We start from the raw sequence: 16,507 nt of genomic DNA on the forward strand, positions 1-16,507 counted from the left end.
AACATCTGACTACCCGATACCACATTCCTAATTGTTTGTTACATGTTTACTTTCTAGATCCTGGAGACGAGGAAATAGTTTTCTCATACCAAAACTACATTACAGTTGTAAAATATGAATGCTTAGTTACCTAGTTATTGGGAAAGATTTGACTAGTATTTATTTGAGAAAGATCAAGAATGATTAGAACTCACTACATTGAGGTTTTATGAAAGAATATATGACCATCTTAGACTTACAAAATTTTTTACAGTTACACAGAGAGAAGTATAGGCTAAGTCTTGTATAGCTGGCCACAGCGAAAATCACACAACATTGGACTGCAGGACCATCAGCATCTTATTTGGAGAATTTGTAGCTGTATCTCAGAGTTGCAACATATTATTGTTGGTCATGTCATTCCACGGTACTGACATCTTCTAAAAGTATTGGATGGCACATTTACATTAAAATAAAATGAATATTTAATTTCATTTTTAGAATACTTAGCAGTATTTTGCAATTCCCCTGGAGAACTGGCGGCTCCATGGGCTGCTGCAAAGCCAGGGCTAGCAATCCCTGCCAGAGAAGACCACTAGCATCAACTGCTTCTAAGAAGTCAGGAATGGTATGAAATGGAAGCAGAATATGTCACTGTCACTGCTTTGATTTGATTTTTTAAAATCAAGAATTGGCTTTCCCACGTAGGTACCAGAACAGTGCTACTGTTCAAATATTTCTTAAAACTCTGTACTGTCAATTATGGGAAAGCAAAGCCTGGGCCCTTTCCCTGCCCTCCCTGACCAATTCCAGCAAGGAAAACCATCTGTGTCCTGGCAAAGCCCAGAACAACTGAATGCTCTCTGCAACAAGAAACAGTTCCTCCCACCATTCCTCTGCCTCATCCAAATACAGCTGTTTGCTTCAGTCTGCAAGTGACTGAATGCACGGGCGGTTTTTGTGTCCATTGTGTGAAAACAAACTAACATTTGCAACCCACTTTAGAGTTTTCAAAGCATTTTTCCCTCTTCTATATCCTGTGCTCTTTCTTCACACACAACCACAAGTTATAGGTAAACTGAAGTTTTTATGATGTACTCAACCTTCCACCCTCCTCAGAGTGTCAAATCAGGTTGAAAATGAAATTGGTAAATATTTATTTGAGAATTATAGGAACATTTTTATGTTTTCTGAGAAATAATCAATTAAAATTGAATTTTAATCACATCCCCGCCTTCCAAAATGAGAGTGGAACTTCTGATGTTTTAAAATTTGACCAAACTAGTATCTATGCTGTTTTATTCTATTCAGTTCAATGGAGCAGTTATTTATTGAGCATTCACTGTGCACAGGGTATATGCCATACAACCTCAAGCAAGGCTGGTCATGGCTCTAGAAGGATCTTAGGGGTCTGTGGAGAACATTAGACAGTGAGGAAATGGGCTAGGGTGTGAGTGATCCTTTGAAATGTGGGAGCACAGGGTGCTGAGGGAGCTCCAGGAGGGACACTAACTCCATCTTGGGAGAACATTTCTCATGTGGCTTCACATCTTCACAGTATGTTAAGCAGAAACATACTGTTTGGATTATAGACAGTGGTGTGAAAGCATCCTGTTTGGGAAAAGCAAATGAAAACACGCATATTTTTCTCCTTGGCTTTGTCCATGTTCATCATGTTTTCTTCCAAGTTCCTCCTCTCATCTCATCATGGGCTTATGACTCCTCACGAGCTGCACAGGATGCTGGCTGTAAACAGAATCCTGGGAAAGGGTCTGAAAATGCCTGTGTAATGCCAGGGTGTGGGAAGCAAAGAGTGAAGGGTCCAGGCGGGGACACCAGGCGAGAGGAAGACACCCACAATACAGCTGGGTCTGGTTAGCAAAACAACTGAGGCCAGGGTAGGCAAGGTCAAAGGGCCCGAACCTTGCTAAGGATCAGACTGCTCAGTTGCGATGTTACTTTTGGGAATCTCTACTTGACCCTCTCCACCCCAGTACTGTCCTCCAAGCAGGGTTGAAGGACCCCTCTGGGCCTCCACAGAAACCTTGTTTCTCTCTCTGGTCACAAGAGCTTTGGGTGGGGCAATCCCCTGTTCACTTGTCACTCCTATTAAGCTGTAAGTGTGTAGAGTTCAAGGCTGCTCTTTTATCTTCAGTGTCTTTCATACTGCCTGGCTCAGACTAGCTTCCGGAAAATATTTTCTTTTTTTTTTTTTTTTTTTTCCTGAGACGGAGAATTGCTCTGTCGCCCAGGCTGGAGTGCAGTGGCATGATCTTAGCTCATGCAACCTCTGCCTCCAGGGTTTAAGCAATTCTCCTGCCTCAGCCTCCAGAGTAGCTGGGATTACAGGTGCGTGCCACCATGCCTGGCTAATTTTTTTGTATTTTGGTAGAGATGGGGTATCACCATGTTGGCCAGGCTGGTCTCAAACTCCTGACCTCGTGATCCGCCCACCTCGGCCTCCCAAAGTGCTGGGATTACAGGCATGAGCCACCATTTTTTTAATTAAAAAAAACAAATACTGGGCTGGATGTCATGGCACACACCTGTAATCCCAGCACTTTGGAGGCTGAGGCTGGAGGACTGCTTGATGACCTGTAATCCCAGCACTTTGGAGGCTGAGGTGGGAGGACTGCTTGATGCCAAGAGATCATGATCAGCCTGGGAAACACAGTGAGAACCCTTTTCTAAAATAAAAAAATAAAATAAAATAAATTGCCTGGGTGTGGTGGCACGTGCCTGTAGTCATAGCTATTTGGGAGGCTAAGGTGGGAGGATGACTTGAGCCCAGGAGGTTGAGGCTACAGTGAGCTATGATTTTACCTGTGCACTCTAGCCTGGGTGAGAGAGTGAGACCTTGTCTCAAAATAATTAATTAAAACATGAAAAAATACTGGAAATCTTCAAATTAAATTACACAAACACACTTAATCCTACTGCTTTAAAAAAAAATACATTAAGATGTAAAAGTTCCCCTTTCATATCTTCCCTGTTTTCTTTGCTAAAACAGATATATCAATGTATACACTAATTGGTAGTTGAGTCAACTAATAAATGAGTGAATAAACACTCTTGTCTGTGTTGAGATCAAATCCTGGAAGGAGGCTCCCAGCTTTTGCATCTGGAAGTCTAAGCATTGGTCCCAAGTCAGGTGCAAATCCTACCCCCTTGAATTCAAGGCTGGCCATTCACTAGCCATAGCTGTAGCTGCTAGCTAGTAAGCTTCTGAGAGCACAAATTACGTTCTTTACCTCATATTACTACACACTGTTCCACCAAAAAAGTGGGGAGGGGTGCTCAATAGCTAGTTATTAAATAATGAATCAACAAACTGTCCCTGCCTTACCTGCCCAGCATTTTTCTCTTAAGGTGCAGTGAATAGAACTTGTATTAGTTTCCTATTGCTGCTCTAACAAGGTATCACAAACTTGAAGGCTTAAAACAACCCAAATGGCTAGGTGCAGTGGCTCAGACCTGTAATCCCAGCACTTCGGGAGGCCGAGACAGGTGGATCACCTGAGGTCAGGAGTTCGAGAACAACCTGGCCGGCACATGGCAAAACCTCGTCTCAACTAAAAAGACAAAAAAATTAGCCGGGTGTGGGGTGGAACCAAGATGGCCAAATAGGAACAGCTCCAGTCTACAGCTCCCAGTGTGAGCGACACAGGAGATGGGTGATTTCTACATTTCCAACTGAGGTACTGGGTTCATCTCACTGGGGAGTGCCAGACAGTGGGTGCAGGACAGTGGGTGCAGCGCACCGTGCGTGAGCCGAAGCAGGGTGAGGCATCGCCTCACCCGGGAAACTCAAGGGGTCAGGGAATTCCCTTTCCTAGTCAAAGAAAGGGGTGACAGATGGCACCTGGAAAATCGGGTCACTTCCACCCTAATACTGCGCTTTTCCAATGGGCTTAATATATGGCACACCAGGAGATTATATCCTGCAGCTGGCTCGGAGGGTCCTACACCCATGGAGCCTCGCTCATTGCTAGCACAGCAGTCTGAGATCAAGCTGCAAGGTGGCAGTGAGGCTGGGGGAGGGGCGCCCGCCATTGCCCAGGCTTGAGTAGGTAAACAAAGAGGCCGGGAAGCTCTAACTGGGTGAAGCCCACCACAGATCAAGGAGGCCTGCCTGCCTCTGTAGGCTCCACCTCTGGGGGCAGGGCACAGACAAACAAACGACAGCAATAACCTCTGCAGACTTAAATGTCCCTGTCTGACAGCTTTGAAGAGAGCAGTGGTTCTCCCAGCACGCAGCTTGAGATCTGAGAACGGGCAGACTGCCTCCTCAAGTGGGTCCCCAACCCCCGAGTAGCCTAACTGGGAGGCACCCCCCAGTAGGGGCAGACTGACACCTCACACGGCTGGGTACTCCTCTGAGACAAAACTTCCAGAGGAACGATCAGGCGGCAGCATTTGCGGTTCACCAATATCCACTGTTCTCCAGCCACCACTGCTGATACCCAGGCAAACAGGGTCTGGAGTGGACCTCCAGCAAACTCCAACCAACCTGCAGCTGAGGGTCCTGACTGTTAGAAGGAAAACTAACAAACAGAAAGGACATCCACGCCAAAAACCAATCTGTACGTCACCATCATCAAAGACCAAAGGTGGATAAAACCACAAAGATGGGGAAAAAACAGAGCAGAAAAATGAAACTCTAAAAATCAGAGTGCCTCTCCTCCTCTAAAGGAACACAGCTCCTCACCAGCAATGGAACAAAGCTGGATGGAGAATGACTTTGACGAATTGAGAGAAGAAGGCTTCAGAAGATCAAACTACTCCGAGCTAAAGGAGGAAGTTCGAACCAATGGCAAAGAAGTTAAAAACTTTGAAAAAAAATTAGATGAATGGATAACTAGAATAACCAATGCAGAGAGGTCCTTAAAGGACCTGATGGAGCTGAAAACCACGGCACGAGAACTACGTGACGAATGCACAGCCTCAGTAACCGATACGATCAACTGGAAGAAAGGGTATCAGTGATGGAAGACAAAATGAATGAAATGAAACGTGAAGAGAAGTTTAGAGAAAAAGGAATAAAAAGAAACGAACAAAGCCTCCAAGAAATATGGGACTATGTGAAAAGACCAAATCTACCTCTGATTGGTGAATGGGCAAAAACTGGAAGCATTTCCTTTGAAAACTGGCACAAGACAGGGATGCCCTCTCTCACCACTCCTATTCAACATAGTGTTGGAAGTTCTGGCCAGGGCAATTAAGCAGGAGAAGGAAATAAAGGGCATTCAGTTAGGAAAAGAGGAAGTCAAATTGTCCCTGTTTGCAGATGACATGATTGTATATCTAGAAAACCCCATTGTCTCAGCCCAAAATCTCCTTAAGCTGATAAGCAACTTCAGCAAAGTCTCAGGATACAAAATCAATGTGCAAAAATCACAAGCATTCTTATACACCAATAACAGACAAACAGAGAGCCAAATCATGAGTGAACTCCCATTCACAACTGCTTCAAAGAGAATAAAATACCTAGGAATCCAACTTACAAGGGATGTGAAGGACCTCTTCAAGGAGAACTACAAACCACTGCTCAATGAAATAAGAGAGGATACAAACAAATGGAAGAACAGTCCATGCTCATGGGTAGGAAGAATCAATACTGTGAAAATGGCCATACTGCCCAAGGTAATTTATAGATTCAATGCCATCCCCATCAAGCTACCAATGACTTTCTTCACAGAATTGGAAAAAACTACTTTAAAGTTCGTGTGGAACCAAAAAAGAGCCCACATTGCCAAGTCAATCCTAAGCCAAAAGAACAAAGCTGGAGGCATCATGCTACCTGACTTCAAACTATACTACAAGGCCACAGTAACCAAAACAGCATGGTACTGGTACCAAAACAGAGATATAGACCAATGGAACAGAACAGAGCCCTCAGAAATAATGCCACATATCTACAACTATCTGATCTTTGACAAACCTGACAAAAGCAAGCAATGGGGAAAGGATTCCCTATTTAATAAATGATGCTGGGAAAACTGGCTAGCCATATGTAGAAAACTGAAACTGGATCCCTTCCTTACACCATACATAAAAATTAATTCAAGATGGATTAAAGACTTAAATGTTAGACCTAAAACCATAAAAACCCTAGAAGAAAACCTAGGCATTACCATTCAGGACATAGGCATGGGCAAGGACTTCATGTCTAAAACACCAAAAGCAATGGCAACAAAAGCCAAAATTGACAAATGGGATCTAATTAAACTCAAGAGCTTCTGCACAGCAAAAGAAACTACTATCAGAATGAACAGGCAACCTACAGAATGGGAGAAAATTTTTGCAATGTACTCATCTGACAAAGGGCTAATATCCAGAATCTACAATGAACTCAAACAAATTTACAAGAAAAAAACAAACAACCCCATCAGCAAGTGGGCAAAGGATATGAACAGACACTTCTCAAAAGAAGACATTTATGCAGCCAACAGACACATGAAAAAATGCTCATCATCACTGACCATCAGAGAAATGCAAATCAAAACCACAATGAGATACCATCTCACACCAGTTAGAATGGCGATCATTAAAAAGTCAGGAAACAACAGGTGCTGGAGAGGATGTGGAGAAATAGGAACACTTTTACACTGTTGGTGGGACTGTAAACTAGTTCAACCATTGTGGAAGTCGGTGTGGCGATTCCTCAGGGATCTAGAACTAGAAATACCATCTGACCCAGCCATCCCATTACTGGGTATACACCCAAAGTATTATAAATCATGCTGCTATAAAGACACTGCACATGTATGTTTATTGCGGCACTATTCACAATAGCAAAGACTTGGAACCAACCCAAATGTCCAACAATGACAGACTGGATTAAGAAAACGTGGCACATATACACCATGGAATACTATGCAGCCATAAAAAATGATGAGTTCATGTCCTTTGTAGGGACATGGATGAAGCTGGAAACCATCAATCTCAGCAAACTATCGCAAGGACAAAAAACCAAACACCACATGTTCTCACTCATAGGTGGGAATTGAACAATGAGAACACATGGACACAGGAAGGGGAACATCACACACCGGGGATGGTTGTGGGTTGTGGGGAGGGGGGAGGGATAGCATTAGGAGATATACCTACTGCTAAATGACGAGTTAATGGGTGCAGCACACCAACATGGCACATGTATACATATGTAACAAACCTGCACGTTGTGCACGTGTGCCCTAAAACTTAAAGTATAATAATAATTAAAAAAAAAAAATTAGCCGGGTGTAGTGGGTGCCTGTAATCCCAACTACCTGGGAGGCTGAAGCAGGAGAATCGCTTGAACCTGGAAGACGGAGGTTGCAGTGAGCCAAGATCGCTCTACTGCACTCCAGCCTGGGCAGCAGAGCAAGACTCCATCTCAAAGAAAACAAAAACAAAAACAAATATATTAGCTTACGGTTCTTGGGGTAAGAAGTTCTCAAATCAAGTTGGAGGCAGGGCTGTGTTCCATCTGGAGGCTTTAGGGGAGAATCCAGGCTTTTCTTTTCTACCTGTATTCCTTGGCTCTGGGTCCCCTTCCATCTTCCAACCTCTGTTTCCATCATCACATTTCCTTCTCAGGCTGACTCTCCTGTTCCCCTGTTAGAAAAACCTCTATGATTACATTGGAGTAACCAGAATAAACCAGGAAAGTATTCTCATCTCAAGATTCTTAATCACATCTGCAAAGTTCCTTCTGCCATATAGCCATCTTCAGGGCCCATCATTCTATCTACCTCAAAGCTCCTGGGACAGAGAAACAGAAAATCTGTGCACTGGTCCACACTCTCCTAAAGAGCAATGTGACTTCATTTGCATTCTCTTTGATCTTAGTTTCCTTATCTGTAAGTAAGAAAATGCATTTAACAAATATGTTACTAGACATGCACATTCTGAACTTTGAGGATACATAATAAAGCAGACAAAAGGCCATGCTCCTATGCTGCTTATATTCTAGAGGAGGAGAAAATAAAGTAAAATGTTTTAGGTGGTAATTGGTGAGCATTGGTGAGGAGACCAGCATGTCTGGAGTAGAGTAAAGCAGGGGGAAGGCAATGGGGAAAGGGCCAGAAAGAGAGGTTGGGATGGGGGATGCAGGTCACTTACGTCTTATAGGTTTTAAGAACTTTGGATTTTTTCCAAATGACATGGAAAGGCACTGGAGGGTTTTGGGCAGAATAGTGACCACGACCTGACTTACATTTTAATAGGTCACTCTGATGGCTGGATGAAAATACACGGAAGGGGGTGAAGGAGGAAGCAGGGAGATGTATTGGTACCTTATTCTCTTTACTCTCACCTTTCTTTATGCCCTATTCATTTGCATATTCTTGCTTTCTTCATGCAGTTCTCTCTCCTAAGGGCACCCTGCTCCTCTTTCCAATTCAAAATTCTATACAGACACTCCTTCAAGATTGAGCTCAGTACTCATCTTAGAGCAGTAAGGAAACTTGGGGAGCTTATTCTTTGCCCCCATTTTCAGATGAGGACACTGGGGTCCAGAACTCTTAGGAAGCCTGTCCAAGGTTATACGAACATCAAGCAGTGAAGCTAGGATTGCTGACAAAGTGTGATTTTAAGGAAATCAAAAGGGCTTCCTGATACAAAGATGTTTCTCTTGAATTTTTTCATTTTTTTTTTTTGACAAACCCACAGACAACATCTTATGTCTTGAAATTCTGATTGTTGTTTGCCTTCTCCCTCATTAAACGGAGATCTTGAAGAGCACAGATAGTACCCTATTCAGCTCTGTGTATTTAGCACAGTGCCTGGCACAAAAGACACCCAATAAGTATTTGCTAGGTGAGTAAATGGAATGTCAAGCTCTTGAAAATCTGTGTGTGTGTGTTACTAGTCTCACGTCCTCCCCAACTCCACCATCTCATGGTGTTAAATGTCAGTCGGACAGGTCTAAAAACTTTTTTTTTTTGAGACGGAGTCTCGCTTTGTCTCCCAGGCTGGAGTGCAGTGGCGTGATCTCGGCTCACTGCAACCTCCGCCTCCCGGGTTCACACCATTCTCCTGCCTCAGCCTCCCGAGTAGCTGGGACTACAGGCACCCGCCACCATGCCCGGCTAATTTTTGTTATTTTTAATAGAGTCAGGGTTTCACCATGTTAGCCAGGATGGTCTCGATCTCCTGACCTCGTGATCCGCCCACCTTGGCTTCCCAAAGTGTTGGGATTACAGGCATGAGCCACTGCGCCCGGCCACCAAGGACAGGTCTAAAAACTTACGAGCTGAGTGTTCTAGAAAAGGAGACCTTATTATTGTCTTAAAAAAAAAGGAGTGGCAACAGGATTAGAGTGGGGATCTTCCCAACACAGTAAAGGTCAGAGCTAGAGACCCTCTTCTTTTCTTTCCCTCCTTAATTCTCAAGCAGTTCTGGGATAAGAGGAATGAACTAAGTTCTAAACGAATGTCACTCTTTGAGGAGAAACCACAGTCCTGTGTCCTGTGACCTTTTGTGCACTAGGCATGGTAGTCTTGTTTTTACTGAGGTGATAACTAGCAGTGACAACGTAAGTGGTAAGTGTACCCCCGCCTCTTACTCCTGTGGTGGGGTTGTGCATGCAGACCAGGAGAAAGGCCCCAAGAAGTATGTCCCTGTTTTCACTGTCAGTGGTTGTGTGGACTCATACTGAATTATCTAGTGGCTAATATTTTTAAAAACAGGGGACTTGGCTGGGCGTGGTGCCTCATGCCTGTAATCCCAGCACTTTGGGAAGCTGAGGTGGGTGGATCACCTGAGGTCAAGAGTTCGAGACCAGCCTGCCCAACATGGTGAAACCTCATCTCTACTAAAAATACAAAAATCAGCTGGGTGTGGTGGTGGGCACCTGTAATCCCAGCTACTTGGGAGGCTGAGGCAGGAGAATCGCTTCAACCCAGGAGGCAGAGGTTGCAGTGAGCCCGGATCACTCCACTGCACTCCAGCCTGGGCAACAGAGTGAGACTCTGTCTAATAATAATAATTAAAAAAAAAAAAAAAAAGGTGGAAAAGTTAAGGACTTTTCAATGTCACTTTACTTGCTATAGCAGTGTCAGAACTGGGAATAAAGACCCATCTTCTTTTCAGTGCACCCACTGCCTTGTGGGACACATTTTCTTATTTTTTGCTTCAATCCTGCTAGTGGAAGTTTACCCTCTGAGATTACAACTGATATGAACAGATCCTTAAAAACAGAACTGGCACACAGAGAACTTGATGATAAATTGGAAGATGACACAAGCACAAGGACTGAATCCAGAAATAAATCATATCTTCACATAATGTTTATAGAAATTGCATTTTGAAAATTTTCCATAGAAATTATTTTACCCACCACAGGAATGCTACTCTCTCCCACAGGGATTTGACCAAACAGAAAAGGAAGCAGAATGGAGGAAGAGTAGTAATTTAGATTTATATACGAAACATTATTTGGAACCTAAGTAATAATCCTTAACTAATCAGAATGTTTTATGCATTCTGCTTTTTAGCAGAAAGAGCAAACCACAAGGAAGCAAGCATCTATTAGAGAATTAAAAAATGCTTCCAGGGTTTCTTAGGCTCAAAAACTTTTTTTCCCCAACTCTCTGCACTACCTAAAATATCCCATTGCACATTTCCCTCCTCCCCCTCACATGTGTTTTGTTCATTTAACCAATTTGCCAATATTTATTGAGCTCCCCCCCTTTTTTTTTTCTTAGTTTCCACGCACAGCACCGATGAGCCTCTCTTGGATGTGCCTAGTACTGTAAGTCAGAGATGAAGATAAAGGTCTTGCCTTTAAGAAATTTAATGCCTGGTTAAAAAGTTATCCTAAGATGATTTTGGTTTTTATCATTTTTAGTTTATTCCTAGTTCTGTAAATAGATAGTTCTACAGTGAATATTTTCATTCGGATCCATTGTCTATCATTTTGCATCTTGTTCTGTGCATCTGGGGAAGGGGCTGGCGGAGGGACTGACCTTTACGGACTAGATAAGTCATATTCCTTTGTCCTGAGGTTCATCAAATGGGAGTAACCAAAAGATCAGAAGATCAAAGGGTGAGAGGAGAGAGAGGCAGGGGTATTTATTTCCCACCCACCACCTCTCCAACACACATATACTTTGTTCTCCACACCTGCAAGCTGTGCGTAGACAGTGGCTCCATTCCTCTTCTAAATGCCACAGCACCTGTTAGGTAGCCCTCTTCTGGAACTCTCTCTTGGGCTAGCATCTGTCATACAAATCATTGTGACTGCCGATTACAAAAGAGGAAGCATGTATCTGAGAACAAGCAAAAAGTAATCCAGTTGGGAGCTAGAGGAACTGCTACAGAGAACAAAAACAGGTCAAGATATTCTTCCTACTTACCCTTCGAAAAGAGATCTGTGGAAAGCCACTTCATATTTAGGTGGCTGAGAGAGTTGCATATTCTCTGTCTTTCATAAACCGAAACCTGCTATGCTAGGATGACAAGTAGGGCCAATTTCATTTGGTTCAGCATAGCTTCCTGGAGTACAGTCTTGAGAAAAATTTTGAGGCCCATTCTCAGTATCTGCATCTCAGTATCTTCCACAGACATGGGGTCAGCAGATATACTCTAAAATGTGGATTCTGACTGTAATACCTATTTCTGTATCTCTAAATGACTGTAATCTGCGACAAGGCAGAAATGAGTGTCTTGAAATACAAGAGTTACAGTGGTATCATCTAGCTCTCCTCTTTCTTTCACTTATTTTACATAGAAGGAAAAAGAGGCACATACACGGAAAAAGAGGCACATGAAGGGTAAATGGTTCAGAGATCAGTAATGTATGCAGATTTTCTCCAAGATCATGCTCAGTTCTACCTATTAAGGAGAAAAAGTAAAGAAAAACACAGTTGATTGCAGTTGTTAATGGATCTGGGGAAGTCCAATGAAATCTCACTGGCTGAAATGGAATTTGACTGAGACAGTGAGGTCAAGACCCTATTTTTAGAGAGGCAAAGATATCTTTTAATCATGTTTTTATAAATATCAAGATCTAAGCATTATGTTTTACTTTCAGTAGTCACACCTAGGATCATAGCATCATACTGGATAGACAGGGTGTTGGATAGGATCTGATGTAGTTTGATTACAAGACAAACAGAAAAGAGCCTATCTAAAAGCCACTCGAGGGAGCTTTTTGGAGATCTTGTTAAAGTTCTTTTTGTAAAAGATAAGCTTTGAACTGCAAACCCTGCTCCCCCAAGTTATAAAGTAGCTGGGAGCAAAAGATGGTGATTTTAAAATAGAGTAAGTGTACAGATAGCATAAGGATCTTGTCTTTAGGACCATACCAAGTGGAAAAGATACACCATGCAAAGAGAGACAACAAAGTAAAATACACTTTCAAAAGTCGAATTTTGCTAATTTTAAAGTTGTATTTCTTCTATGGGATACATGTCCTAAGACTGAGGATGAAAAATGGGGATAAGGACCATTGAAATAGTCTTACAATTCTCCCAAATTATTCTCTATTCTAGATCCATACACAAGGGAGCAGCAATTCTCTGCCTTCTTTAAAGACCTGTTCTCTAATGTTGAAATGGCCATTTGTAAGAGTATGGAGAGGAAACATTAAATATGAACAGGAATCCTGGGGCCTGTAACATTCCTATGTAATCAGTATTCCTCCTGGTTCTGAACACTAAGGACTCTACAGGTAATGGAGTCAGTTTTCATGCATATTATTCACTTGTGTCTGCTCTGACTCTACCCACCTTCCCCACCTTCTCTCAACTCTCATCAAAATATCTTCACTGTTGTGGGGTAGAAAATTGTCCTTACGGCAAGAAGTTGAACCTGGCAATATAAAAAGTGTGGCCTTGACCCTTAATCTTAAGAAAAAAGTACTCTGAGAAAAATCCCATTTTGCTATTCACATCACTTAGTCTCTTCTTGGATTTTGCCCTTTCTTCCAGAAATAAAGTGATAATGATGGCTCCCTAAAAAACCCTTTAAGCCTTCCCAAAGGTAAGATAAGCTTCTGATTATTGTCCTTACAGTAAGATGCTATAATTTGCTCTCTCCCAAAAACTACTAGGGAAAGACAACATCTTTTTACATTAGGGGTGGAGATGAGAGTATCAGCCTTTAAAAATAGGACATTTGCTTGTTCTGACTTTGAAGCCTGACACATTACATTAGGGGTGGAGATGAGAGTATCAGCCTTTAAAAATAGGACATTTGCTTATTCTGACTTTGAAGCCTGACACAAGGATGTGGCTTTATGTGGAACCTTTTCCCATTTCGACCCGCCCTAGCTTTAGCCTCTTCAGCTTTACCGTGGTGTCAAAGTAGAACACTCATCTGGAGATGGATTTCTTTTTTTTTCTTTTTTTTTTTTTTTTTGAGATGAGTTTCGCCCTTGTTGCCCAAGCTGGAGTGCAGTGGCACAATCCTGGCTCACTGCAACTGCCGCCTTCCAGTTTCGAGCGATTCTCCTGTCTCAGCCTCCCAAGTAGCTGGGATTACAGGTGCCCGCTACCATGCCTGGCTCATTTTTGTATTTTTAGTAGATGGGGTTTCACCATGTTGACCAGGCTGGTCTCAAACTCCCGACCTCAGGTGATCCACCCACCTCGGCTTCCCAAAGTGCTGGGATTACAGGTGTGAGCCACTGTGCCCAGCCGAAGGTTCTTCTCATTCTTGCTTTTACTTGTGTGATTTTGGTCAAGGTACTTAATATCTGTGGACAAGTTTCATCAGTTATAAAATAAGAGGAAGAACTAAAGTTAAGCCAAAGGTAAAAAAAGAATAATCACTATTACAGTTTCCCATATACTTTAATGACTCTTGGAGGTTATCTCACTCAAAAGCAGGATCTGCCTCACTTTAATTTGGGTCCTTATAATAGGTCCAGCATAAGATGGCATGGTCAGAGAACATGTACAGAGAACTGTAGCCCATAATTATGAAGAGAGAGATTTGTTTGCTTTTATTATGGAATCTCTTCTATATTTGAAAAAACATACTCAATATAAATGAAAGGTCAGGGGTGAATGAATTGTGCTTTAAGTAAGTTTTGAATACAATTGCCATCTAGTCTTTGCACTCTGCAAAATTCTTCTCTAAGTGAATAAATGTGTAGGGCAACTCTCCATTACCTTGATCAGCATCTAATACCAACCTGACACTTAGAATTAAATTAGAGAAACAAAATTGGATACTTTGAGACTTGAGGGCTGATTATACTGCTTGAGCTAAGAATGGATTTAAACTCTTCCCTTATCCCATTTAAATCTAACTAGGTATAAACTCTCCATTACTAAGGAATAGAGGTGTGTCTGCAGAGGTGGGGGTTCCCCTTGATGTTCTTGGACAAGGAAACCTAATCCTTTCTTCTGACACACATGGTTGCAATAGAAACCATTTCCCAACTGCCAGTCTGGTTTTAATCTGTTGTTTCTAGCAAGAGAGGATTTTCAGGGAATGTTAAGGAGAGAGTAAAATTACCAGAACTTACTATAAAGTAAAAGTGTTGATGAGAAATCAAAATTTAAACAAGTGTTCAAAATTGTAAGCATGAACATATGTAGACATATAGTTCATGCTATAAGGATAGGACTATAAAAGTTTTAAATCTTAGGTATGTTTAAAGTCTGCTTTCCATACAACATTTATATCTTACTTTACCAAAGTTCTTTAGCTTACTCAAATGATAGCAGTGGTAAAATACCGTCATTAAATACAGTGGTGCTTCATTTAAACACCACTGTTGGAGAATGAAGTATTCCATAGGAGAATTTTCCGTATAACCAACTGCATAATACACACTTTTCTTTTCTTTCTTTTTTTTTTTTTTTGAGACAGTCTTGCTCTGTCGCCCAGTGTGGAATGCAGTGGCTTGATCTCGGCTCCCTGCAACCTCTGCCTCCCTGGTTTAAGCAACTCTCGTGTCTCAGCCTCCCGAGTAGCTGGGACTACAGGCGCACACCACCATGCCTGGGTAATTTTTGTATTTTTCGTAGACATGGGGTTTCACCATGTTGGCCAGGCTGGTGTCGAACTCCTGACCTCAAGAGATCTGCCCGTCCCAGCCTCCCAAAGTGCTGGGATTACAGGTGTGAGCCACTATGCCCAGCCCATGATATATACACACTTTTAAATGTTAACCATTTTGTATGAAAACATTTCAAAAGTGTATTATAGGTTTTTTCTTTAAAGATATATTGAATAATATATCTTTCCCTTAGGAGTTATGGTTACCATTATTAAAAACTTATATAAGTTAAATATACTGAGCTGAATATATTCCTCCTCTTAGAAGATGCTAAGCTTTGTAGTCATACTTTCCCCAACACCAAAATGCTTACTGTGAAAAAGTACAAAAGTAGACAGAACTGGTTCATTTTTAATACATCCTGTGTCTTTTCTGTTCCTTCCGGCTGTTAAAACCATAACAATTGCTGACAATAAGCTGTGTAATTTGTTAAAATCCAATTTACTTTTAAAAGAGGTGCCTACTCTGCACAAGAGACTATTCTAGGTGCTGGGGGAGATGTTAGAAATATAAACTATAGTCCTTGTCCAAGAAGCAAGGCTGGCTGAGTGACACCTGAGAGTTACCAGGTCACCGCGACGGTGCAAAACACAGTTTATTACTTCTAACAAAGTCTAAAAATTAGCAAATATTTTCTATTTTAAAAATCAGGATACTAAAGTTATCAAACTCGTGGTCTTAAAGTCCCACCTTTTTTAGTGGGACTATGTCTTGGAAATACCTCCCACGAAAATATTATTGGTGATAGGAGTCTGCAGATACGACTAAGAACTATTTCTTGAAGAAAGTAGGTACACCCTTTGACAGCTTTTGGTGCACCATAGTCTTACTGCTAGGTTTTATCTTGCTATCTAGATGACTGAGGATGTCAGAAATCTAATCTTGCTAATTGCTAGGGTCATGTAATCTAATTAATAAAATATATGTAAAAAACTGTACTATAATGCTTTGCTCTATGTATGGGTAAAATATGTAGGGCATTTATTAAACTGCATTTTACAAAGGATAACATATATCCCCCTTCCCCTGGCAAGGTCTGTTTCCAGGGTCTCAGTAATATCACATTCTTTGGGTTCTACAACACCTCTTGGCTCCTTTATTTCCATCATCTGGCTACTTTCATTCCACAAACTCTATCTGGTGGTCTCAAGGATTTCCTTGGTTTCAATTACCATCTGTTTTGTAGTTCAAATCTCTTCTGAGCTCCAGACCCATGTATCTATTTAATGGGCATCACATTTTGGAAGTACTATAAGCAACTCAAATTTAACAGCCAAAACCAAACTGATCAGCTTTGTTGAAGACTATAACTTGATTTCCTAGTTTTTTTTGCCTTCATCCCTTTCCTGCTCACTTCTAAATTACACCAATTATACTTCAACTTCACCAGTACTTTGTATACCTACAAGATTATACTATATGGTTTTAATTTACTGTTTTGTCTTACCCTGGTAGATTTCAGCTCCTTTATAGGCATCTCTTACCTCCTACCTCTCCTTGGTAATTTTCAGTAGCTGGATGAATTATAAC

General features: G+C 41.7%; 1 protein-coding gene and 1 long non-coding RNA gene across 4 annotated transcripts in view; one reads left to right on the plus strand and one right to left on the minus strand.

The window, feature by feature from the left end:
• Positions 1 to 11,799, minus strand: part of LOC129015968 (uncharacterized) — a 120,322-nt gene extending 108,523 nt beyond the window's left edge. For 2 of the 3 annotated variants that reach the window (XR_010126196.1, XR_010126194.1), the window contains exons 1-2: positions 11,089 to 11,467; positions 7,397 to 7,578 (exon numbers count right to left, since the gene is read on the minus strand). This is a non-coding gene — a long non-coding RNA (uncharacterized LOC129015968). Of the gene's footprint in view, positions 1 to 7,396; positions 7,579 to 11,088 lie in introns of all 3 variants that reach the window. The other variant, XR_010126195.1, reaches the window with a different exon arrangement.
• Positions 11,467 to 16,507, plus strand: part of WARS2 (tryptophanyl tRNA synthetase 2, mitochondrial) — a 120,256-nt gene continuing 115,215 nt past the window's right edge. The window contains exon 1 of the mRNA XM_054454729.2: positions 11,467 to 14,887. The gene's annotated coding sequence lies outside the window, so the exon portion shown is untranslated. The remainder of the gene's footprint in view (positions 14,888 to 16,507) is intronic.

Source organism: Pongo pygmaeus, chromosome 1, assembly GCF_028885625.2.
Source record: "Pongo pygmaeus isolate AG05252 chromosome 1, NHGRI_mPonPyg2-v2.0_pri, whole genome shotgun sequence".
NCBI classification, from domain to species: domain Eukaryota; kingdom Metazoa; phylum Chordata; class Mammalia; order Primates; family Hominidae; genus Pongo; species Pongo pygmaeus.